Consider the following 27931-nt stretch of genomic DNA (forward strand, 5'->3'; position numbering starts at 1 on the left):
GAATAACAGCATCTTATAATCCATATTTTGTAAGTTACTATAGCCCTACTGAGGTCACATGGTCTGATCAGTTCCCTAGATTAGCTAAATTATCATTTGATCGAGTATTTAGGCTGAAAATCGCCCCCTGGAGATTCATAGCCAATCAATCCTTTCATCTCTAATTAAAACTAATGCTTACTGAGTTAAAGCTCAGGTTAGCTTTTGTCATCAAAAAGTGCAACCTAAGCAGATTTTGTCCCATCCACATTTGTATTGATTTATCTGTTTTTGACAGCACTAATTTTGAGAGTAGCCAGCCATCAGTAATTGGACAGTTAAATAGAGAGAGAGAGACCATATGACCTGGTAATGTACTGTGAATTTCATAGCAGTTTTATTTATTTTGGTTTAGTAAAAGTGTATTTGAGTTAGTATAAGTCTTAACCCAGATTTTATTCATGCAGGGGCCTTGCAGTGTTTCAGATATTCATGCCTAATCTTCCTTTGAGAGAGCTGAACAGATGTCTAGGGCCTAGACCTTGGTGCTAGTTATTTATTATTTAACTGACCAAGTGACCTGACTTGAGAGTTCCAGTTGTGGTAGGATCGTTGTAAAGAGGGCTATCGGAACCCCTTTTACTTCAACATAGAATAAAAAATTTTGTCTTCCCGGTACTGTGAGTTTAAAAAAATTATTTACTTAATCATTGGCAATTTGAACAAAAGGGGAGTATTCATTAGAAAATGTTTTAAGTTGTCTAATGTCTGTTTTGGGCTTCTTAACACTTATTTACCCAGGTTATTTAGAGAGATGATGTTTTGTCACTGTGATTGAAAAATTCTTATTGTGTTAAGCAATGTACTTAAAGTTTATTTTCCAGGGATGCACTGAGAGGGAATTCTGGGCTAATTCAGATATCTGACATTACTTGGACAACCTGGTATAGCTTTATAACTTTAAAACTAATAAAACTAGATTAAATAAATACATTTAGTATCAGTTTCAAAATATTGGTCAAAAATATATTTTAATCAGCCGATATTTTTTTTTTTTTTTAGATTAATTAGCATTAGCCAATACAGATATTATTTGAATTTCATTGTGCATCCCTAATTCTTTATTTCAGTCCATTTAGTGAATTTTGTTATGTACATCATGCCTATTAATGCCTCTGTCTAAGTAGTAAGTAGAAATTTTGTTCTAAGGATATTCTTGCTTTAAACAAGAAGCATGTCGTCTGTAGCACACTTATTCCATTTGCATTGTAATTCTGGTTGGTGTAGCCTGTTACATTGTCTATACACACCAGGAGTTTCTATGCTGTACAGAAGCAGGTACACTGTGTACTAGTCATAGTAACTAATTGTAGCTTAGGCATGTTAGGAGGAAGATAACTTGTTGTGTTTTTCCCTTTTGCTGTAAAATTCACACAATGTTTCATATTGTAGGCCGCACATTATTTGGTCAGAAATCTTTGCTATTTTACTAGATTTCCTTTGGGTGGACGTCCCGGCGCCTCCTGACAGTGACTGATTCTGCCTAGTGTTGTATTTCTCGTTGATGCATTGATTCGCTGAATCCGGTGAATTCCATGAATTTATGCATGGGGGCTAAATCTCTGTGCTCCGCTGGGGAGCTGGTGAAAAATGACTCACCTCAAGACGTCTTCTCAAACAGATCCAGGAGCACAGCTCTTGCTGAAGCAAACAGCCTTTTAACCTCACGATGAGCAGGTGATGTAGCAGAAATATACCATCATATAATGGAGCAAGTTGAATCTGAGGAAATATGCCAGATAAACAGCAGTGCAGCATAAGTATCTTATGTTTATTAAAGGTTTTAGAGGTGTTAAAGTTCTCGTAGGACAAATTGCAAATTAAAGGCTGTGGGGGTAAACAAACTGTTGTCCAATAAGTTGTGGTGCAGATTTATGTGTGTTTAATCAGAACAGATTTCTGATCTCCGTCATTTGGAGATTTATATGAGCTTTTCTTAGTCCATTATAATGAATGCTTAAAATATTAGACTTTTGTATTTATAGATTAATTAATTTATTTATTAATTTCTTAGAAAAATAAATATTCCTTCACCATTTGTGTTGCACAGATTTTAATTTGGCTCCACCTTAACCCCAATTGTGGGGTCGACACACACACACACACTTCAAGATATTGAGCACACAGCCATAGCTGCAGTGCTTGCAGAGCAATTACAGGGGTCATGTGTCTTGCTTAAGGGCACTTCAGTCATGTCTTGTAGGTTCAGGGGATCGGACCTGTGACCTAACCTTCAAGCCACAGCTGCCACTGCCAAAAAATTAAATGGAGATTAATTAGGGTAACCTAATGGAACTTAATACACCTGTGACACCTGGTCTCAATCTGATGACCAGGTTCTGAAAAGGGGGATCTGAAAAGGGAATCTATTCTTCTCTAGTCTGCATCAAATAGCAAACCAAAAGCTATTCAGAAAAAGTATTATTTATTCATTTATTTATTTATTTATGAATAAAGAAATAACCTGAGCTCAGTCACTAGTAGTTTTTAGACTAATAAGTAAAACTCGAATGTTAGAAGTATATCAGCCTGTGTGACCCTGTTGGTACAAAGAGGAAAGTATGCAGGGTTATTGGACGCTAAAAATGAATACTCTTGTCAATGAACTGACCCCCGTACTTGCTACTTTTGCACTTTGTGCAGTGACTAGGGAAGATAACAAGCAACCTAGAGATTTTGTTTCGTTACACTGTCCTGTGTTCCCAGTCACAGTGATTCTACAGTGAGGCTGAGGCATTTGTGTGGGTTGTTGCATCACTGACTAGCTCAAATGAAGTCCGTCTTCCGATTTCGGATATAAATCTGCAGTAGAAATGATACACATTGGCCTCAACAATACCACATTTCCACATATTCCACATATTCACATCACACTTTCACAACACGTCTTACACTTGTATACCTTAGAAAAACCTGCATGACACTTCTTCAGTTCTCATCAACAACATAGACTCTGAGTTGCCAATGTCCACGAGAACGTATCTTGTCACTTCATCTCTGCAATTGCAGGATCCTTCTGTTCCCGTCAGTAAGCGTCTTGAACATGGCACGTCGTGTTCTCTGAGCATGGTGAGCATCAGAGAGCTGTTAGAACTGCAGTTTGAAAAATATGCTTTGGCAGGAAGTCACTTTCTTCAAGTGTGTCCTGGCTTTTAGTTGGGCAATTTGGCACTGCAGAGAGGTGGGGGGGAAGTCAGCAGAATGCAGAAAAAAAGGAGTAATTAAAAAGTGAAGCACTGCTTTATTATAATTAGTAAAACATATTCTGCATGCTGTACAGTTGTATGCGACAGTAGGCACCAAAAACATAAAGCTTTAATAAGTGTCAGTACGCTTGCTGGCATGACTGTTTAATTAACTCTGTGTTTGGCACTAATATCACTAACGCATGGTAACATTTGCTGTACAGAAGCTGTTTGAACTAATCATGATGATCAACGCTTTGGCCACACAGAACCCTGCAGCAGCACATGGACTAATCTAGCAGATGTTCTGTATCGTCGCTCTCATGCAAAACCTTGTATCGACAAAGAATGGGGCCTTATTATTTCCGTTATGTGGAGAAAAATGACAGAATAACAGACCTAAAGCAAAAAAATGGATTTCATGGAGGGAAAAAAATCTGAAAGGGGGAAAATTATTGCTGATTTCATATGTGCCCAAAAGAGGCAAATTTATACATGCACAATTATATCAGAATTATATAATTTTTATTTTTATAGAATCACGTCACCTATATTGCAATATTTTAAATTGAATTTGCTGATGTATTTATTGTATGCTGGATAAGGACCAAGCGACACTGGCCATAGTACTTTAAATTCAATTATTTAAGCAATTTTTATGTTATTTTGAGTTATAAAGTTATATTGAGGTGTCTAGTGTTTTGTGTACCTGTATCAATGTTACAACAGAACATCAATTTTAGGCTATATTTATCGATTTGATTAGCATTTCTTCAGATGCATAATTTCTTCAGATGTGGTGTTAGAGGTTAAAGCTGTTTTATTTTTCAGTTTTGGAGATGTTATAGTTGTTTTGGATTATAAAAAAAAAAAAGCTTGTGTGAACAAGCTGGGTTCATGAACAATTGGGCTCAAAATTTTTAAGCACATTCTTTTACTCATCCGCTGTTTGCTGTCTCTCTCTCTGTCTCTTTCTCTCTGTCTCTCTTTGCTGTGTTGTAAGCAGCATGACTGAGGATTTTGGCTGGGCAGGCAGTGCATTGGGGCTGAGTAAGGCCAGCTGATGGATAAGTGGGAGGCTCAGAGGAAGCCCAGTAACAGGGAGGAGAGAATCCTGTCTCTCTTGTGCTTTTTGTTCTCTTGCTCTCACTTTTTTCACTACTCCAGCTGTTTAGAGACAGCCTCCTGGTGTGTCATTTTACCTGCATTGTTTGTTTTGTTGCTGTGTTTTTCCTGTCGTCCTGCTCTCACCGTAGCCCAGCTACGGAGGCTGAATGTGTTGAGCTCTGCGGCGAGCTGACGCCAGTAAAAAACGCCTGTCCATGATTCTAATACATATCGATATACCACAAAACTGATATCACCGTTATTGAAACATTTCTTATCGCGATAAATACCGATATCGAATTATTGTCCAGGCCTAGTCCAGTTGTAAGTGCAATTCCAATTGCGACATATTAAAGCCAAAAGATGGCCAAAATGGAAGCTGCCTTGTTGACAACCACCTCATCACCTCACCCCTTTAGTTATCACCAAATAGCTCTTATACAATGATAAAAGGAACATGCAGAGACTAGGAGCATGCAGAATCAACATAACTGGCCAAAATGGGATATGTCATTTTAAATTAAAGCCTTTTTCTGCTCCATTTATTTATATGGGATTGGACAAGTACTGAAACCAGCCACCAGATCGTGGAAGACATTTTGGATTAAAATTTTAACTGCTGTTGTCTCAGATCATAGACTGTACATGCAATGGCAATACTGAGAAATGAGGAAATGTACAATAGGCAGTTATAGATTTAGGATAAAGCTAAGACTGACCTGTCTGCACCCTTGGAAATTATAGTATGAAACATCTAAGGAATGGGGAGAAATTACAGAAAGCAAAGCCAAACAATCTGGAGTTAGAATGGTTAGAACACAATCTATCTAGAAAAACAAAGAGACAAGTTAAATAGAAATGTAACAAAAAATAATAAGGAAAAACAAATTGGGTAACAGTGTAGTTGCATAGCAATACACAACTGTGTATTTTCTGATTTACAGAACTGTGTTATGAACGGTAGGATTTCATTCCTGTGCATTTCCCCCTGTGCAGTGTAACTAGGGTTGCTGCATTAAACAAGAGCTTTCTGAATTGTGTTGTGAATTCTAGGTGTTGATTCGCTTGACTGTTCCCGTGTCTGCTTGAAAGAGCTCAGAAATAACTCTCAGCCATGTAATTAGCATCCTGACCCTCATGGCTGTGTGAACATGGCTGGGGAGAGCGAGGTGACTCTTGAGTTGTTCTATATTACCTTACAGGAGCAGAAATCCAGGTGGTGTAATGATGGGGTTGCATTATGGGGCTCCTGCTGGGAACTGTCTCGGTTCCTTTTTTCCGTGTGGTTTCGCAGCAGTTCTGTTACTATGCAAATGCTGCAGTTGTAGTTAGGACTTTAGTGACAGTTCACCTCAGGCCTATGTTTCTATTTGGGTTCCGTTGCCTGGGCTCACATGAGAAGTGTTTTTAAGCACATGACTAGAATTGTTTTTATTTTTACCTCATAAGAAGAGTGGCAGTTGATTTGACTGATTCGCTGGATTTTAAAAAGGCTATAATTAATCAGTGAACAAGCTTAAATCAGAGCTTGTACTGACTTTAAGTTGTGGTTCACTAAAATTAATTCATATTCTTTGTGTATTAAAACTTTGTTTTTTTGTGTGTTTATTGTTTAGTTGTTGGAGGGTTGCAACAATCCACATATTTTTAGGTTTGCTGTTATTTTTGATTTGTGTGGAAAAGATTTGCCTGCATAACTCTATATAGAGATGGGCTGATAAGTGTTTTTGAGGCCAATATCATGTATCTGTGATACAAATCTAGGTTAAGTCTAACATAAAAGCACAGGGCCTCTGTAATGTTCTGTAATGTCTTTCAAGATGAGTGTACGAGAGCTTGTAAATTTCCTTGCAAAACTGCACTGTGACGCTTAAAGCGTTATCTGTTTTTGTTTGTCTGCTTTATTCTAAAGCTGTGTTAGTTTTACACATTCTACTTATGTGAGATTGAGTCGAAAGCAGTAAAAAAAAAGGCAGATGTTTAGCACTCAGAAATTTTACAATTGCATGTTATTTTACAAATAAGCGAGATCTGTAATGACAAAGTAATATTTTTATTTATTTATTTTACATTTATTATTTACACACGAGATTTAGTGACATTACCATTAGAGATCAAAATGTTTTAGATTGTAAAATATAGTATTTGCTAGTTTCTAAAGCTGTATTAGTCTGTTATAGTTTTTAACAGCAAATATTTTACTTTACATTTTATAAAAAAAATACATGTTTTTGTAAGAGCCTTCTCATATGACAGTACAGAAATTAAATAAGAATTGTTGGAGATTCATTTAGACCTGTAGTGTTTGCCATTTCAGACAATTTCATATGTTTTCTTTTTGTACATGTTCCATGTTGGGTAATGATTGTGTTTTAAAGCATCTTGTCAGATAAATTACAGTAAACTGTGCAGTAGATGAGATTTCTTCCATTGTCATTAGATGACTACATTTAATAGCAGTTTTTGCACACCTGCTGTGATGGAAAGCCTGAGTCTCAGACACTTGAGTCCTTTATCACCTCTTCTTGATCTTCAGTGGTTGTCTGTATTAAGGCTGATGACTCCTGATTCCTGCTCAGTTCTAGACATTGCTCACCTGCCTCACACTATATGTAGTCTTCCTAATGCTAGTTATGTACATTGTTGACTGCTGTATCTACTTAAACTATAGCTACATTCTTATCTGTAAACAGAAATAAAATAATTGAGGCTACTATTTTATGCTTCATTATGCTGCTGACTTTTAGGTGTAAAAAAAAAAAACGCCTTTAGATGTCTGTAATTGCAATCATGTTTTACAATGTACTTTTAGTCATGACATTCAGTGTGTAAAAGAGTCCCCCTCTTTACCTAAATTACTATTATATTTAGCTTAAATCATAAGTCAAGAAATATTAGAGTTTTCTTAAGAAAAAATTGTAAAACATTTATATGCATCCAAAACAGTTAAATATACTGGATTAAAAAAGCCATCAGTGCCTTTTGAAGCATGCAGTTTATTTATCACAGATATCCAATTACATTGCACTATCGCTCAGGCCTAGAGCATGCTGGTAACTATTGTTTTCTGAGTGTTTCAACATAGTACATGGTAGATCTCTGGGCACCATAGTATTTCCCTCCTGGGGGGCTGTGGTTGGCATATTTGCAACTTCATTAAAGCACAGTTAATTAGCACTCATGTAAACAAATGGGACTTGTTGCGCTCCTACAGAACTCTAGTGTACCTATGTGAACCTAATTTGTGTGTTTGTGTGCATGCAGAAAGGAGAGCGTGAGCGGGAGGTCAACAGGGAGTGCTGTTCACATTCCGAGTTCTTTCGCTTGATTTACATTTACAGATTGTGCACCTGTAGAGACCTCTGGTGTTATGAATTGCATAAATTTCCATTTTTAATTGGAGTGTTCATTTTTTGTACTTGTAAGAAGTGTATTTTTGTGTCAGACTGAAAGGGCCATGCCTTCATCCTTCCATCTCTGCTGGAAATATTTTTTTATTAACCTTTTTTGACCCTAATATTTAATTCAATTTAACATTGTTTGATCCTACATCAACATCTTTATTTCATGACCATCTGTGCTGTTAGTGCATGCCTGATGCAGATAAAGAAATCTTAAGCGCTCTATTCATCACACGCAGGCGAAGATAGATAGCTTAGCCTATTTTTAGCCAGGTGTGGAAGGCTTAGCCGTAGAAATTCCAGTGTTGATTTCCAGCTAACAGAGAATTAAATGTCCTTGTTTTTGTTTTAACAGGCTGATATGTTAACTGACTGATTTTACAATGGAGGATCTTCAGCTTCTTGCCAAGTCGCTTGTCTGCAGCGCACACACAAGGCTTTTCTCGCTGTGAATGGCTTTGGTTCAGGACTGCAGTCTGATCTGGTAGGTTGTTATACATGTCTATGTGCTAGTTTGACTCTTGTTGTGTAAGTTTGTGTGCTGTATGCTCTGCAGGTCTTAGACAGTTTACTTCACTTTCTGTGTTTGTGTACATTCACGAGTTAGTGCTGTGGAGTTCGTGTGAGTGCATCTTTGTTATATGTTGTCCGTTCTTTGTCTCTTCGGATTGTGAGTGTGAGCAGCTGAAATTGCATCTGGTAGAAAAAGTGGAAAAATAATCTCCCTATTGTACAAGATTTCAGTAAGCTGTGTGTGGGTGTGTGTATATCAGGAGGAATTGGATTTGCATAGACTTTTTTTTTCTTCTTTAGCCTTTAGCATTTCTTAAATATGTAAATGTAAGAATCCATAGAATGTGCTATGGAAGTTTAGCAGCTGCTCATATTTTACGTAAATTTATCTTTATGTCTGTCAGGTCTTGATTAGGTGAGTGGGTTCTTTGCAGATTGGGCTTCTGCAGGTCTAATTTTTCAGTAAACCACTAAGCCACCATTCTGTGTCTTTGCCAGGAGACGTAAAGGAATTCATGTCCATATCTACAAAGTGTTGTAAGATTAACACTACATGCTCCGCACTCCAGACTCATGTGTCATATGGCTGTAATCTTAAACCCTATAGCTCTTATTTTCAACACTCCCCACACTGTAATTGGATTCCTCTGGGGCATGTGACGCTAAAGGAGGGTGATCTGTTAAGACACATTATGACGTAATGTAAAGATATTTTTATGATATTTTTTTGGAAGATCATACAGCAATAACACCTGGCTCTAAAATTGGATATAAGAAGCTTTTAGCAGGAGGATAAATTAAATAATGCAGTTAATAGAACAAGATAAGGGTAATGTAATGCATTGAATCCTAAACATGGTCCCTGATGAATCCCCTGCCTTGCCTGCTTTTTTATGCTGTCTTCCATTTACGTCAGAAATCACACCTGAGTTGATGTCAATCCAGTTAAACAATTAGGCATTTGTATTTTATTTTGAACATTTTAAACATTTATTTAAAAAATTCTTTAGCAAATTTTTTTGTCTAAAATTTTTAAGCTATTTTACCACAACTGGTTTGACTGGTTTAAATTATTTGCTATTTGCTAGTATTTTTATGACTAATCCAACCAAAATATTTCCCTTTTTTTTTTTTTTATCTCCCGGGTAACCCTTGTGAGCATTGTCCCAGGTTGGCGCTGTTAGCAATACCAGATAATAACAAAGCATTAAATGGTATTTTGCACATCTACACACCATGAAACAATGTCTACACATTAGGGGTGTGACGAGATCTCGCACTCCTCATTGGTTAACGGCTAAACTGCACTTTTACTACAAAGAGATGTGGATGAATAGGCGTCAACATGCCACACAGGACTTGATAACATAAGACGAAAATGATAACAGTACGAAAATACACGCACAAATAAATATTATTACTATTATGAACTATCATGAAAAAGTTAGTCTGTAGCCCTGGTATAAAACTACTATATGTGGTGCAGCCATCTTGGATTCTGAACTTTGGTTTGGTTTGTGAGGCTCTCCTGATTATCCTGGTGTGTCGTTCTCGTTTCTATTTCCAACATGGAACTTAGACATTAGACGAATTAAACACACATACTGTGAATAATTTTATCTCAGATAGGGAAATATCTAGCAGGATCAGGTATTGTGGGAGCATGATATTCAGCTAATCAACAAAAGTCCTTCCTATACTGGATCCTATACTGGACCACCCTGCACACATACTGATTACTATTCAGTGGTTTTAGCTACTGGACACTTGACTACTGATGTTGATGAATAAAACTAGACTCAGCTATTAAGATTAAGGACTATCTTTGTAATTGTCTGTCTGCTTTGTAATACATGTTGTTCATGTGTTCTTAATGTTTAGACTATATGATTATATGATTAGTGAAGTCAGTGATTCTATATAGATGCTTAAATTGATGTTTGCTTAAGGTGAAGGCTTGTTTGAATTTGTGGGTAATATAAATCTCTATCTTTATCTCTCTTTCACTCCCTCTCTCTTTTTCATTTGCTCTCTCTGCGCTCCCTCTCCCTCTCTCGTTTCTGTTCAGACTTGCTTTTTCCTTTCTTTTTTTTTTTTTTTCTTTAATTCATTGGCCTGTTCTGTTTTTTTGGCTTCATGCCCCCAGGCCTCACTGTATGGAGTCCTTGGAACAGCAGATTGACTTGTGGGTGTGTATGCAATTATCATAGAAATGATATTGAGTCTGTTCTCTGCTCTGTGGCTCTGCGGCGGCTGGTGCGCACCGCTGTTCTGCAGCCAGCCTGACTCACAGGTGAACTCCGCCTTGTGTTTGCATGGCTGGAAGGCTGTTAAGTCACTGCAGCACATTGTTATTGCTTGACGTTTATGTCAGTGAGTTTAAAGGTCTTCTATATGTGCTTTAGGACTTCAAGGTTGTCTGACCCTGACTGCATTTGTGCGGCTGTTCTGACCTTGCTAGTGTTGCGTGAACAAAGTATTGATGTTGTGTATCAGTATATTGTGGCTGTCACAAAACAACACTGTAGCATCTTATTTTCTCTTTGTGACGTAATGTAAAATCTAGCAGTTGTCCTTCGTATTTTGTCAGAAGTTAAAAGTTGAATCCTTACACTGGCTTTCAAATAACTCCACTTTACTGTTGTCGTTTTGGAGATACAATGTTTTTGTATGACTGTAGCAATATGAATACACTGTACAATGTTTACTCTAGGAATATTTTTAGCAGGGGCAGCAGACCCACAAGGGTCAGTGAGCAGTGTACCTGGGAATCATTTTCAACTGCAGCCAATCAGATGCTACCTTTTTGTTATCCATTACTTTTTATTAAATCAGTCTGTTACAGGAGTTTCCTTTTAAAGTGACTTATATCAATTTATAAATCATGCATCTATCAACATATTGAGTTCCTTTTGTCGTTTTGCTGTAGAATTATTCTGATTTTTTCAAAATTAGATGCTTACAACGGTTATACAATAAATTCATAAAAATATTAATAATAGGAGTGTAAGAATATAAGAATATAAGAGTTATAAATACAAGACAAGCTTGAGACCAGAACAATTATTTTTTTCTTCTTATCCGAAACATGATCTGATCTGTGATTCATTAGAGACACTTCTACTTTGTACCCCCTTGTTGTGTGTGATACAGTTTCACTTTGACAACTAAAATGATGCTATTTTCAGGAGATAAGCAAGTACCTAAGGTATCCCCAAGGTACTGATACACAGTGACATTTGACATTTGTGTTCTGACTCAGTTTAATGTTTAGGATATATTGGGCTAATGCAGTTTTGTAAAAGAAAATAAAACTTATAACTGCGTGTATAAGCCTCTACAAATAAATGCAGTCTGTGTTTGTGATTCTCATTCAACTAGATGTAGTTCAAACATCCCAGTGTGATAAATATTAATGTATCAGCTTTGGCAGATGCATAGATATGTACATGAAAGCACAGACTACAGCCTAGAATTCCCACATCGGTACAGCCCTACTTATAAAAATGGCAGATATTTGTAAATATGTGTTACAGATGCCATATTGAAATCAATGGGTATGGAAATGAGTCCTATATCAGCAGTGAGAGGAATAAATGATCCAGTACTATAATAAATCTAGTCTGAAACAGCACACACTCTGGATGTCAGTCTGTTCTTTTCGTGTTTTCTCTTGTGTGGTATTAGGTAGAGTGTTTGAGCATAATAGCCTGCTTATTTCCCCTTTTTGCGTGTGTGTGTACATGATGCACTGACCCTGTACAAAACCTGGCGTCCTCTGTTTTAGACTTCTTGTTTCACTGCTCTTCACTGTAAAAGCTTTCCATAATGCACCAAGGCTGCTTCTACAGGTTGTATTGGGGGTGCAGAGCTAAGAGTGGAGTGGATTATAGTGGAGGGGACTGAAGTGGGACTTGAAGTCCAGGGAGGCAGACAACAGGTATCATAGCATGCCTAGCTACAAACGCTAGCACGAATAAGTGTTGGAAATAGTGATATATTGTAGTAGGTCTATTGTAATAACTATATATGTGGGGATGATATACTGTCTCAAAACAGTATTATTGTCATTTTAAGAACATTTTATCCCACTAATATAATAATATTGAAAGAATAGCATAATAATAACACATACTCTGAAAACAAATACAATTTAAAAGGCTGTATTTAATAATAGCTCATTCCTGTTAATAGACTAATGAAACATAATAAAAATATTGAGGTCAGCAAGAACATATTTTTCATTCATATTTTACATGTAAAGGCTTGTCAGACAGTGCTTTGTGTTATTTAAACCCCAACCATTAGATAGCAGTGTTGTACCCGTTAAATTCCACTCTTATGACTGCTTTTAAAAATGTTACCTTTCCTTCTCAGATTTTATGAATGTAAGTAAATAATATTGTTTTCTAAATTTGATTTAAAAAATGCAATATGTTGTCTCACTTGCAATAGTGCAGTATATGCAATGCAATCCTAATATATCAAATAGTAACCCCTGTATCAGAGTAGCGATATGATGTATATTTTGATACAAACATAAATTCACAATACAATTATATGCCACTGCTTTTTTTTTTTTTAGCACTTAGCTTGGCCTTTTTTTCCCCAGGCTAAGAAGTAATTTAGTGTGAGGTTCACCCTCACCCTTAACTCAGTCAAAATGTTATAAATTCACAGTAATGCAATGTGGATTTATATTATTGGCAAAATGGTAATACATTAATGGTCAAGACCCTGTAATACATTATTAGTTAAATTAAATAAAGCTGGAGGAGCTGCTACTGTATTACAGGTGTAATTTAGTTTGTATTATAGATGTAATTCCCAGAGCGCAGGGAGCAGCTCAGCCAGCATCGCCACTACAATGTGTGCATGTGCAATACTCCCATCACAGGATGTTCAATGTCAAATTATATCAAACACGTCATGCTGCATTTGTTTTGCTACTAGATACAAAAAGACAGTACACACTGTTCTCATTTTCCATGACACATCTAAGAGAAATAGTATTTCTGTCAAAGATAATTAATTTAGGTTCATTTTTTTAATCTTGTGAAATGCTTGATCATTGACTCCTGTCTTTCTCTTCATTAATTTATTAATGCATGTTTTTTTCTAGATTGTAGTATAGGGATAACTATTGCATACAAAAGTATATATTGCATTATCAGTTTTACCCATCTCTTTCTATATATATATATAATAAAAAAAATAATAAATATTGAATAAGCAGAGAACATGCTAATTTTAGGTAGGGATGTAAATTGACAAACTTTACAATGCAATATTTATCACAATGCAAGGGTTATGGTTTAGTATACTGCAATAATGTAAACTCTCCCATATGTTTTTTTTTTTTTTTTTTTTTTAAATACGTTTTTAGAAAAACAGTCATAGTATAAAAACACCATCATATGCATAAATCTGTTTTTGCATCGTTAAACATAATACTGTGAAGTATTGCAATATTTTAATATATGGACATTTTATTGCACCTCTAAGGTTACTGCCTAATGCAGTATGCAGTGACTGTACAGGCAATGATTTTTTTTTCCCCCACCTCCTACCCATATGAGCATGTTAAGAAGCTTCATTACTTCAAAGATATCTCTATGGATAACACCATTACCCTGCACTTATTGTTAAAACACTGCTTTTAATGTTTTATTCCAGTCCAGACTGGAAAGCCACTGTTGTGGGAATGACTATCACTGCATTTGATAAACAGGCTGTTTTTCTTTGGAATATCACAGTATACGTTTTTATGGATTATTTATATATATATATATATATATATATATATATATATATATATATATACACATATATATATATATATATATATATATATATATATATATATATATATATATATATGTGTATATATATATATATATATATATATGTGTATATATATATATATATATATATATATATATATATATATATATATATATATATATATATATATATATATATATATATATATATACACATATATATATATATATATATATATATATATATATATATATATATATATATATATATATATATATGTGTAGTCTCTGAAATAATAGACTCACAGGGAGAGTGTTTAATGGCGTACACCACAGTCAGTGGCTTACACTGTTTATAGTGAATAATTGAACTGAATATTATTGTATTTTTTTTTTTTATCAATTTTGTCCATATCGTCGAGAATTACCTGAAGTATCGCAATATTATATTAGCGCCGTACCGCCCACCCCAAGATTGTATTCATAACAAGAGATGTACATATGTATCAGCAAAAGTCTGCAGAGCATCAGAATCATGTTCCTGTAAGCACCTCGTCCAGCTCTGGGTCTTTCCCTCCTCAGTTCCTCTCTGACAGTGGCTGGCCAGGTGCTGCAGGCCCTCAGCCAGTTAGGCTAAGGCTGTGTTCTCAGATACTGTGTCTTGATCCATTTAAAGTTATGGCTGCTTTGTAGCCCGGTGACCTCTCGATGATCCCCACTCCTCCCTGGCGGCGGCCCCCGGCTGGCTGTTCTGGGTCGTAGTGTGAGTTTTAGTGGCCCCAGTCCTGCTCAGCACAGCGCTGTCTACAGGAGAGCCGTGTGGCAGCATTCCAGCGTTAGCTTGTCTGAACATGCAGAGACCTTCTCCAGCTCTTCCTCTCGCAAAGCACTGTGGGATAGAAGCTATCCTGGAATCTGTCATCTGGGAAGCCTAGCACTAAAGAGTCTGACACTTGTTTATTTCTGTTGTTGTTTACTTCAAGCATGCTGGCATCTGACAGTCTTTTTAAAGAAACAGGGATGAGATGATAATGTGGGAATTTAGGAGAATGTGCGGTATTTTTATATACATATTAGATCAAATGTTCATTTGTTTAAATAAGCTAAAGGCAGATTTGCAGCTACTTCACAGTAGCATTGCTACAAAAAACTTGAGGCACCAGGAATGTCTTGGCTAATAATCTAAATATTAGGTAGGAAGTCAATTGTATGCATATTTATTGATGGGCACATTCCTTTAAAAGTCTTTTAATTCCTCAGCTGAAATGAATGACTTTCTGGTCATGTTCCAAAATGAGCTCAATTGAACCCCTTAAGCAGCTCTCAGGGACAATGGAGACAGTCCAGAGTTTATTAACAGACTTCATACAGTCAAAGGTCATGTGTTAGTAGGTCTGGTTACATGATGCTGTGCTGTAGTGTTATTGTGTGGTGGAGTTATCCATCACATCGTCCGTAATGTTCAGTGTTTCTTCGCTGCATGTTTCAGCCCGGTCCCTCCACGCATACCTCTGCTACCCTGTCACTATGAGCGCGCGGTGCTGTCGCCATGACCACGGACCTATAAATTCTCCCGTTGCAGATGTTAAGGCTGCAGCACTGTTCCATTTGCAGAGGCAGGATCTCAGGGATGCAGGATTTATGTTTCCAAGGCCAAAGGATGTTGCTGTCACAAGCACAGGGGAGATAAAGTTAGCCAGGCTGAATTTAATAGGTTCAGCGCAGCACTGTGGTGCTGACTGTGTGTGTGTGTGTATGTGTGTGGAGGTGGGCATTCTTTCCTCTTTGCCTTCTTGTTTTCCCACAGCACTCTCGTACCCCCACACACTGGATCTCCAGCCATCAATCACCTTTTGTTCACTATTTCTTGCTCCTCTTTGCCCATTACTGAGCCATGCTGATCTTTTCTGCCCTGTTTCTAATGTAAGTATGGGTGGGAGTGATGTGACGAATATACAGCATTGTGATTAGGCCTGTCACGATAAACCAATGGATGATATGTTGCCCCAGGTTATTGCGGAAACAGTGCCTAGAAACAGTATTATCATTTTAAGACTTTTTTGACAATAACACATTGATAATACAATAGCAAAACATTGCATTTACACACACACTGAGTAAAGTGAAAAACATGCCTGAAGACTCATCTCTTTATCTAATATTCTATAAATACCATCTCTACTTTGTTTACGTGTCTGACGAGTCTCTCTTCCCTTCTTCCCAAGTAATTACTTGCTGATGGCATATCCCACACTAGCAAGTTACTGCAAATCTTTGTGTTTCCATTTTTCTGAGAAAAGCTATTTTAAATAATTGAATGTTTGGTAAATCCATAGCGTCACTTCGCATTAGCTTTCTCTCTTTTCTTTTTTTCTTTTGAAAGCAGGTTTAGAAATCCCAGCCAACATTTTCCCTGATAGCCAGATATCTGCCAAATTACATTAGTTTAACATTTGGAATCAATTTTTATATAAAGATTCAATATCATGTACTTTGATGAAAGTATGAACCACTGTTTACAGGTTAAACATTCAAAATTCTTAGCAGCATATGGAATCAGCTCAGACTTAATTCAATTATATACAATGGAGCTCTCAGGATTTGGCACATATTTTATTTTTGAAGATGAAAAAAATGTCTTTTTTATTATTTAAATCCATTTTAAGTAAGATATAGGCCTACCATAATAGGTTTTGACATGGATTTTTTGTTTTATTGTTTGTCTGCACTAATACTTAAGGATTGTATTGCCATGAAGGCTTGGAAAAGCCATGTTTTGGTTAAAAAGTGTATGAACCCTGTCATTGGGTTTACAGTGCAGCCTAAAAGACCAGAAGCAAAGTGTTGTTTTTTTTCCCTCTATTTCTTGCGATTGCCCTGATACTAATACATGCCTCCTAATACAAGTGAAGCCAGCCACCACCCACTTTCAAATTGCTGCCAACATGCTCTGGGGAAGTGCCAGATCCTCAGCTCTAAAGCATCAACCAACAGATGCCTGTGCTGGCCTGCATCATAACGAAAAGTAATGAGTGAAGGGAGTCGTATCTATTCACCCTGAAAGAGCAGTTTGTGCCAATTGTGCGCTCTGTCTGGCTCCAGCTGCTGGTAGTGAAATAAAAACCCATACTTAAAGATTTACTATAATAAAACCTGAATATAAAATGCATTAAAAAGGGTCAAGTATATTTAAAAAAAAAAACACACACACACTGTACAGCTTGCCTTTGAACATGATGCATGCAGTTATTCATTGTTTATGATGTCCTGCTGATACCCATGATGTACTTAACATAGTGTGGAACACTTTGTATTGTTGCCAGCCTCTCTGCAGTGTGGTATGTGGGAGAACGAGCGAGTGCGGAGGACTGAGAGTAGGATCTGATCTAAAGTCTTTCTGTCTTGCTAATGACTAAACTCTGCTCTCTGAACAAATCTTCAGCTTCAGAGGATCTGACAAGATGTTGCTTAGTTTTATTAAAAAAAACACAAAACCTGTTCTCCCTCTCTTTTTCTTCTCTCTCTCTCCCTTCCTTACACACAGACACACACACACACACACACACACACACTCAATCTGCTTCACCTGCTCCTTCTTCTGTTTCTAATTCCTTTTTCTCCTTCACCTTTTCTTTTTAACCTTTATCATCCAAAGCACCTATTCACTTTCACACTGTGCGCCACTAGCTCACTATCACTCTTTTCTGGCCTGGATCTGCTAGCTCTCTCGCTTGCTCTCTCGCTCTTTCATGCTCTCTCTCTCACTCTCTCTCTCTCACACACACACACTCTTTTTCTCTCTCTCTTTCTCTCTGTTTCTCTCTCTCTTTCTCTCTCTGTCTCTCTCTCACACTCTCGCTCTTTCGCTCTCTGCTCCTCTCTGAAGTGCTTCACTCGAGTGCTCTCCAATCCTGACGAGCCTCCTCCAAACGGGCCGTCTCTGGAGGGCTTTAGCGGGGTTTAGAGCTCTGACCTGATTCTTGATCGCCCAGCCTTTCTCCGCTCCTTCATTGCCTCCAGACTACAGATCAACTTTGAACAGGAACTATAGGAAGAGATAGAAAGATATAATATATATTGGTAAAGCACCTGTAAAAAGGCTGCCGGATGGGGTCTTGCTGTACTTCATTGTTATACCTTATTGTGAATTTGACCTGTTGCTGTGTATTTGTCGATATTTTAGATGGCAGTGACATGCAAATTGCCTTTATAGCCAATTAAAATGTATAAAGTTCTGCGAGGAAGAGTGTTTCTAGTTCCAAAATTATGTGCAATTATTATGAAATTTTAGAAGAAAAAACATTAATTCCTTCATTTATAGTCAGCTGTGATTAGGAGTGGCATTGAAACTTATTTACAGTTGCTGGGCAGGACAAGCAGTTGCCCACTTAATCTCTGAGCCACCCTGACTGTGTCCACCATGCATTTGGGAGCACAAACGTAGCAAATAGATTCAGAGAAACTTTGGGCTTGGCATTTGACATGACTAAACAAACCTTTGCAAATGCATTAGCAGTAGAATGTTCTTCATAAAACTGAGCACCTCTGGAAGGAATTTAAAAGAAAGATGATAGAACCAAAAAGTAGCATTTAATTGGCTGAGGTAAGATTGAGAACATGAAGAATAATGGTGAGAGACAGATGGAGATGAAAGCTCCCCTAGCTGTGTTCTAATTCTGAACCCAGCAGGTGAGAGTAAAGATTGTCACTTTGCATGGCGGATGTTAAATTCCCTATACGAGAGGCGGCAGAGCACTGTTCCTCTATAGTCCGCAGTATAGGCAGTAAACATCCCGCCCCACATTACATCGGCATGAAAAGAACTAATAATTCATGTTTCATGCTGTGTGACAAGTTAATTATTAAATGTGAGCGATCTGGTGAGAGGCTCCCATCCTGGCTCGCCTGTTTCATTGTAGAATGAGCCTTTTCACAGCTAGGCAGGGAGGATTCGAGATGCTGATAACTCAGCCTTCATTTAATGGATTCACTTGAATATATTTGTAGAACAGCTCTGCATGGCGGTGTGTTATGGTTTTTATTAGATCCTCTATCTGAATTGTAGTGATATTTGCTCCTAATATGTGGCAGTCATTTTCTTTTTTACTGTGTTTCTTTTGTATTTGTGGTGTAATAAATAACGTAAGCTGGATAACTACACACACACTGAATATAAATGCTGTTCGTGTTTTTTGCCAGACTTGTCAGCTGTTTGGAAATATTTCAAGGTTTGTGAACAGTCTGTGTGTTTTCATGAGTGTTTAAATTGTATAATTGAACACACTATTTAAACAAGCACAATATCTGCAGAAGAATTAGTATAAGTGCATTTAGGCAGACAGTTTGTTTGTTAAATCAGCTTGTTTTCTTTATACTTTTTTAATATTTTTTTTAGCCTAGTGGGAATATCAGAGAAACACCTTTACAAGACCCTGAGAGGTGGGTGTCCTAAAAAGGTTATGGTAAGAGAACATGTTCTGACCTCAATCTCACCCATCTATTGGGAATACTCTGCAAGTTTTAAGCTAAAGGCAAATTTGGTGTTCTGCAGAATTAGTTTAATCCTAAATATTTTGTTTAGATAATTACAAAGGCTAGAGAGAAATGCAGTGTCTGCCGTTGTTTCATGTTACACTGCTCTGAAATATACATTAGTCCAGAACACAGAACCTTCTTCCTGTTTTTACCTTCCTGCTCTTGGCCCAGCCAGGTCTGACCAATAGGCAGAGAGAATGTTTCCATGTGGTATGTTGTAGTAGATTTCTGATTATTTAGGCAATATTTCTTTTTGCAGATAAAAAGATCAGCAAAGGATTCATTTGTAGATTACTTATTTAATCACGAAAATTAGTATTTGATTGTAACTAGAGGTGGGTGATGCAGTGTTTTTTTTATATGGTTTGATTAGTTGGCTTTAAATCAAATTAAAAGAGGACTAATTGTGCTCAGAATCAAGATCGCAGTAATTTGAGATGATAAAACTGTCACATTGCCAACCCCTAATTACTGCTATAATAGTAAATGCCTTTTTCAGCTCCACTTAATTCCTGTGTGAAACTGTGTCGGATCCATATTGTGTCAAGGGCTAGTGCTGCTAGGCTGACGTAGGCTGTGCAAAATATGAGTGAGATTGTTCTGCACCCGTCAGGCTTGGATAACTGCCCACACGGGCTGCCTTTAAATCCCATAGAATTGGTTCACCTGTCCTCTGGTGCTTCAGTTTGTGCTCAGTGACAATGAAAATGCTTTTCTCTCTGTCTCTCTGTCTCTCTCTGTCTCTCTTTCTGTGTCTCTCTTTCTGTGTCTCTCTTTCTGTGTCTCTCTTTCTTTCTCTCTCTCTCTCTTTCTCTCTCTCTCTCTCTCTCTCTCTCTCTGTGTGTGAGTTATAGTTGTGTGGTTGTGGAGCAGCTGTGCAGGAGAAGGTGGGGAGGTGGAGGAGAGTAAATATTTGTCTCTCTCTGTGCAAAATATGAGTGAGATTGTTCTGCACCCGTCAGGCCTGGATAACTGCCCACACGGGCTGCCTTTAAATCCCATAGAATTGGTTCACCTGTCCTCTGGTGCTTCAGTTTGTGCTCAGTGACAATGAAAATGCTTCTCTCTCTCTCTCTCTCTCTCTCTCTCTCTCTCTCTCTCTCTCTCTCTCTCTCTCTCTCTCTCTCTCTCTCTCTCTCTCAAATTCAAATTCAAATTCAAATTCAAATGGCTTTATTGGCATGAATTGTAAACAGCAACTGTTGCCAAAGCAAACAATTCAACAAATACAAAAATAATAATCAATTTATGACAAAATTGAAGGATAATAAATAAATTACAATATGTGATAAAAAATAATAATAATAATAATAATAAGAAATAAATGTACATATAGTTTATGCAATAATATATATATAATTATATGAGCAGGGTGGTTTAGTGTAGGGTGGGGCTCTGGTTTCTCAGGGTGTGGCAGTTGTGTACATATTTAGCAGATAATCCAACACATTCTGGAATCTCTCCTAAATACAGTCTGATCAGATCTTCCTCTGTTATTAATCTGAGCGATGGGATGGTGGATGTGATGTTCTGTAGGAACTGGAGTCTGAGTCTCTCTCTCTCTCTCTCTCTCTCTCTCTCTCTCTCTCTCTCTGAAGAGCGTGTCTGAGAGGAAAGGAAAGAGTGCAGCGTGGTCAGAAACACTCACTCTGAATCTCAGATACTGAACCAGTGATTGGTGTGGTTGTGGGGTGAGTGTGTGTGCGTGTGGTAAACACAGTGCACAGACTGCAGATCTGAAAATCAGTGTGCATACAGAGTTTTAGTAGTATCCTTATTTAAGCCTTCCTTAAACGAGTAAGTGTTAATGTAGCAGTCAGAGCAATCCTACAGAGGATGACACTGCAGGCCTGGGATGATCTGCGTCTCAGCAGTTAAATGCCTGTCATGTTTCTGTTTCTGTCTCTGTGCTTATTTTCTACTGTCTACTGTTTCTCTCTCTGTCTGACAAACTTCCTCTTCTTCTATATCTGTCTTTCTGGAGTCTTTCAGGACGTCACCTCTTTCATCTTCACTTATTAACTTTCATCATTCACATTACCCACTCTCTCACCCTCTACTTCCTCTCTTTCCTCTTTCCCCACTCCTTTTTCTCTAATTCTCACTCTCCCATTTATTTCCTCTTTCATTCAACTCCTACCCATTGTTTCTCTTATTCTCTTTATCTTCTTCTTTTTCTCTCTCCCACATTCTTATTCTTTCTCGTGCACTCTCTCATCTTTTTGCTACTTCTTCCTCTTTCATGTACATGATAATTTTACTCTGTTCACTGTCTCTCACCCTGGTCTCTTATTCTCATGTTACATCTCTTTTTTTCCCCTCATTCTTTTTCTCTCTTCTTTCCTATACTTCAGTTTTTTTTTCTTTGTCAGATTTTTTTTATTCTCACAATTTCTCTGCCTCTATCTCTATTCTCACTGTTTATGTTCAGGTTCCGACTGTTCTTTCTACTTTTCACTGTCATTTTTATGCGTGTCTGTATGCAAACTCTGTTAATACTCCTAAGTTTAGGGGCAATCCTTGATGAGTTTACAAAATTTAAATGTCTGCGTCTGTCTCCGTCTCTGTCTCTCTCTCTCTCTCTCTGTCTGTCTGTCTGTCTTGTCTCTCTGTCTCTCTGTCTGTCTGTCTGTCTCTCTCTTTCTGTGTCTCTCTTTTTCTCTGTAAGTGTCTTTATCTGTTATCTCTGTGTCTCTCTCTCTCTCTCTCTGTGTGTCTCACTCTGTGTGTGTCTTTCTGTGTCTCTCTCTCTCTTTCTGTGTCTCTGTGTCTGTGCTGTCTGGCTGTTTGGTGGGTCGTATCTCATGCCCCAGCTCGCTGTTCGTTTATACTGAAAGTTTATGAAATGACTTATTCAGTCAAGCTCTCGGTGTTGGGTGCGTCTTTGCCAGTCAGTCTGTGCTGCAGTGAAGTTTGTGCTTGCAAGGAAAGGCTGCCTGTCAGCCATCTTTGATCACGCCTGCCTCTGATCACGTCTGAGGAGCGAGCCATGCAGTTAACAGCACATCAGAATCAGTCCATTCTGCTTCACTTAATGTCAGTGTGACTGACGCTTCTGTCGCCTACATAAAACCACATGCGGCTGGGGCATAAATGAGCCGAGTTTAATGTCCGCTGGAGAAGCAAGTCGTCTGTCTGACTGAAAAAACAAAGAGTGAAATCTCATTTGCATCGGCGAGAGAGAACAAACCGAGCGTTCGTTAACACACAAATCAGACCATGTTTACACCAAATCAACACACACTCTGAGTAACTGCTTTTTCCTGCTTACTGCAGACAGCCAAGCACAGACGTGTGATCTGCCATATGTGTCGTGGCTTGTCTGATGCTGTCTGCTTGTCTGTCTGTCTGTCTGACTGCCTGTTTGTCTGATGAGGCGGAGGATTAAGTGTGGTTTTAAAATCTTGCAGAACAGCAAACTTCTGTTCTCCAGCTTTTCTCCATCATCTCTTTTTCATTTTTCTCTCTTTTTTTCTCTCTCTCTCTCTCAGTACTACATTTAAGATCTCTCTTTTTCTTACTCTCTATCACTTTGGCGTTCTCACTCTCTCTTGCACTCATTCTCTTATGCTCTGCGTCTCTCTCGCTCTCTCTCTCCAGCTGTTGTGTTAATAGTTTCTCTGCTGCCTGGAGAGCAGAGTAATGAGATTCCAGTTGGAACTGAGACCCTTTGGCTTCTGGGGAAATGTTATTTATTTATTAGGATATTTATATATTTAAATAGGGAAATATTTCTGCAGCATTGTGTTCATTTTCTGCTCCCTTTTGCTTCAACCATTCTTTTTTTGTTTTTTGTCTCCTCTGCTCTTTTATTGCTCTCTAGAAATGGGGAAGTTTCACTCCTAATCTTCACCTCTCTCTGTGGTGTTCAGATTAAAACATGTACTTTAACTGCTGGTGTAATTAATTCTTAATTGGTTGGAAGTACATGGGAGTGAGTTTAGAAGTGATAGGGTTGTGATGTGTAGATGTGGTTGGACTAGGTTGTGGAGAGGCATTGCTACAGGTTTTATCTACTAAGACAAGTGCTCTGGTTCTCTTTCTTTGTGAACAGATCTGTCCACAGATAGACTAGCTGCATTTGATTCCACAGAGCTCTCAAACAGTGCCCTTGTATTCTCTTCACAGTAATCATGTAATTATTAGAAAAGACCCTGTTTACTCCTGGTTACTTAACTGCCCAATACATATTTAAAATAGATACTAATCTGATCACTCAAACCAGCTCACTGAAACTTCTCTCTGTACAACTGAAACTCCTTCCCAGGTAGAATGTTACTTTATTACTTTACTTTTTAAATATTATCATTATTCCCAGGAACTGGGATTATTAATCATTTGATGGTTGTTCCTTATATATTATGTTCTGTCTCTAATTCCAATCTTGATTTCACAAAACTCAATGTTAACAGTTAGCATGTTAAAATTGAGTTTTTACTCCAGTTACAAGGTGACACAATTGTGAAGCAATTAAGTGGATCCCTGCACGTTAATCCCTCCCACTGTAAAGTTCTGTGATCCAAAGAACAGTTAGCTAACTATGTTGAGGTTCAGCCCGGTTTGTAGGTTTTCTGTGCCAAACCATGCTCATGTGGGAAAAGTCATCAGAACAGTTAACCTATGTGCTTGGAAATGTTGGCTATGTAGTGGAAAACAGGCCATATATACACAACAGGATATGATGCTCTGTTCCTCATTTCCTCATTTAATTGTCATTACTAAAAATATACGTGTCTTGAGCCACTGTAGGCCTTTAGATGTTTTGAACTTGTGGTTCACCCCTCCTTAGACCACTGGTTCTCACCAGTACTGACCAGGAGTCTTGTTCAGTTGTCAGAATCATTAAGTTCTTTTTTTTGCCTATTTTTTCTGATTAAAGACTATCTTGATGATTATAAATATGATTAAGATGATGTCGGTGGTGGTGATTATAATTATGCTTTGGTGGTTCTGCGTGCTGCTGGCATGCAGCCAGTGCTGTGTTCATGCGTGGTCTGAGGGTGGAAGTTTAATTTCCTGTGACAGACCAGCATGGGGATAGACAGTTGGTGCATGGGGGAGGAGAGCGAGAGAAGGTACACACTGAAAAACAATAACCTGAAGAGGCAGGCTGCTACTTGGGCACACAGACAAAACAGAGGGGGAGCAGAGGGAGAACACAGCCATCTTCTCCCTCACCGTGTAACCCAGCCTGCTTCTCCAGCGCTCAGGGGTACAGTGTTCTAAGAAGGACGGAAGAACAGAGACACATTAGTGTCACCTCATTGCCATTTATTACACTATTCTTTCAGAGCGGCTTCATAAATGAGACTAATTGCAGTCTCACAGAGCAAATGTCAACTTGGTTTATATGGGTTTCATTCAGAGTAATCCTGGACACTTTCTGTCGGTTCATTCATGGTGAAATGTTCACATGATGTAAAGAGCGGTAACGCTTTCAGATCACATTGGAAATAATACGTCTGGGACATTGAAATAACCCATTTCTCGCTCATGTGTAAATGAGGGCCCCTGGAAACGCTTACTGCTGCAAGAGTTCCCAGTACACTGAAGTGTGTCAAGGTCAGAGCTGACTCCATTAACACGCTGATCTCCATCCACTGATGAAGAAATGAGGCCTTCAGTCATTTAGAAGTAGGAGGATTTATTCACAGTGTACAATTTAATTTTTTTGTTTATTGCGTTATATTTTGTTTTGCAATCATTTATATATCTTTAAAAACACAGTATTGATTTAAGTTGTTAGTTTACATGTAATGATTGGGTGTTGGAGCCCACTGATGTTAGAGCCCACTTTTATAATTGCATAAAAAAAACTTTTCTTTAACTCAGATTGCATAAATATGATATGTTAATAGTTGTTTTTTTTATTTATTTAAACAATCATAATATATTGCATCGTTACAGTATCAGAAAACATTGTGATATTGAATCATATTATATTGCCAATTTCTTTCCAATGCACAGACATAGTATTTATGTAGGCACAGGTTTATATAATCTTTGTTGCTGTCTAGTGAAAAACATGCATCTACGAACAGCAACTTTATAGAAGGGAGAAACAACTATATGTATTTTTGACTTTTGATAGGAATCAGTGTAAAAACAATTTCTATTGTATTCATCAAGACACATTTGACACAGTTTAGGCACTGTGTTCAAATTTTGTAGAAAAACAAAAAAAGTGACAAAAATTGGATGTCTGTTTTTTTTTATTGGAAATCGAGAATTTGTTTACATGCTTATTAACTTAAATTAGTTTACTCCTGGACTTCCCTTAAGGAGTTTGTTTCTTTCTAGTCTGGTGAACTGTTTGGCAGTCTTCCATGTTGTGAGCAGCATCTGGCAGAGCTTTCCCTGTCTGTATATGTGTGTGTGTGTGTGTGTGTGTGTGTGTGTGTGTGTGTGTGTGTGTGTGTGTGTGTGTGTGTGTGTGTGTGTGTGTGTGTGTGTGTGTGTACGTGTGTGTACGTGTGTGTGTGTGTGTACGTGTGTGTGTGTGTGTACGTGTGTGTGTGTGTGTGTGTGTACGTGTACGTGTGTGTGTGTGTGTGTGTACGTGTGTGTGTGTGTGTGTGTACGTGTGTGTGTGTGCGTGTGTACGTGTGTGTGTGTGCGTGTGTACGTGTGTGTGTGTGCGTGTGTACGTGTGTGTGTGTGCGTGTGTACGTGTGTGTGTGTGCGTGTGTACGTGTGTGTGTGTGCGTGTGTACGTGTGTGTGTGTGTGTGTACGTGTGTGTGTGTGTGTACGTGTGTGTGTGTGTGTGTACGTGTGTGTGTGTGTGTGTACGTGTGTGTGTGTGTGTGTACGTGTGTGTGTGTGTGTGTGTGTACGTGTGTGTGTGTGTGTGTGTGTGTACGTGTGTGTGTGTGTACGTGTGTGTGTGTGCGTGTGTACGTGTGTGTGTGTGCGTGTGTACGTGTGTGTGTGTGCGTGTGTCTTGTGAGCTGCTTTGTAGGATTTTTACCTCCTTTTTACTGTGCTCTCTGAGGACTAACAGCAGTTAGTCTGATGGGCTTCAACTCAACAGAACAGCTGTGTGAATAGAAGACGTGGGGGATTGGTGCAGTCTATTGCATTCATACCTTTTTGTTTTGTTGGTTTTCATACTGAAAAGTTTTACAGCAAATAGTTTAAGGAGTGGAATTTATGAATAATTTATAAAAAATGCAAAGTTTCATAATTTGTTTCACACAACGCACTGAACAAAATCCAATTAAACATGCAGTACTTTTCATTGCTGTTATTTAAAACTGAACATACAATATTTCTTATTTCCCCCAGTTGCTCTAGATGCATCTTTGTTGATGTTTTTAGTAACCTACCTTTCTTATGTTTGTTTTGGCAATTCATTAATGTATTAGATCGTTACATATAGAAAATATATTTAAATACGTACACTTGTGCAAATTGCCCATTTATCCCTGTCAGTTTGTGAGAAATTGAAATTGTTCTGTATTTTTTTGCAGAAAAAGCTTTTCATTTTATATTGTGGTGATTTTAATTAAGTAATATTTTTCATATTTTGCGCACACACAAATATGTTGGCATTTAAATTGGTTAACATGACATGCAGTGCCAACAAGGTCAGCCTTGTTACTTGAGTGTTCTGACCCGTGTTCTCTCAGCTCTTAGTTAATGTGTGCAGAAAGAAAAAACTCAACAGCAACCTGTGGATCGCAGCAAAGACCACTGTTCAGACCAATTTTCACCATGTCGTTGTTCCGTTCTCCATTCTTTTAGTATTAAGGGGATGAAGTGAAATTAAAAACAAGACAAAAAACATTCTCTGCTGTTTTAGGTTTGATCTGTTTAGCTTTGCTGATGGAGAATAATGAATGAGTTGAACAGGTTAAGTGATCGTAAAGTAGTAAACAGAAGCAAAAATTAACAGATATAAAAAGAGGTTCACTCAGAACACTGGTTAAATAAATAAAATAATAAATTCAGTGCTTATCTGTAGTGGTGGGCAATTAGATGAACAAAAGATGGGCAAAAGATGAACAGTTAGAAATAGGTCCTTATAATCAATGTAATCAAAATGTTGACTTAACACTCAGCAATTGTGCTGTTTCAGACTTTTTTTTTTCTCTTCTTTTTCTAAAATAAATAAATAAATATTAGTCCTTCGGTACTGTGCCTCCACAATCATTTATCTTCCTGTCCCAGTGAAGTATCAGTGGAAAATATGTGAGTTCAATCCACAGCTTTCTGTCTGTATGTGCAGCCTGGTGCTTTGTTTTTCTTTGTTCTAAATGTATTAAATGTTATTTCTCACTTTTTTGATTGAACTGAACAATAAATGATCAACTTCAACCTGTGTCAGAACTGAACTAAACATGCCCCCAAAACGAATCCCACATTAT

At 37.7% G+C, this 27931-nt stretch overlaps 1 protein-coding gene across 6 annotated transcripts in view; it reads left to right on the plus strand.

Moving 5' to 3' along the window:
• The window catches only part of ndst2a (N-deacetylase/N-sulfotransferase (heparan glucosaminyl) 2a), a 156623-nt gene that overhangs the window by 11096 nt on the left and 117596 nt on the right, over positions 1–27931 (plus strand). For 5 of the 6 annotated variants that reach the window (XR_002651899.2, XM_049481106.1, XM_007258718.4 and 2 more), the window contains exon 2: positions 8088–8216. The exons of the other annotated variant lie outside the window; for it this stretch is intronic. The gene's annotated coding sequence lies outside the window, so the exon portion shown is untranslated. The remainder of the gene's footprint in view (positions 1–8087; positions 8217–27931) is intronic. 6 annotated transcript variants of the gene reach the window in all.

This window comes from Astyanax mexicanus, chromosome 7, assembly GCF_023375975.1.
Source record: "Astyanax mexicanus isolate ESR-SI-001 chromosome 7, AstMex3_surface, whole genome shotgun sequence".
Taxonomy (NCBI): Eukaryota; Metazoa; Chordata; class Actinopteri; order Characiformes; family Acestrorhamphidae; genus Astyanax; species Astyanax mexicanus.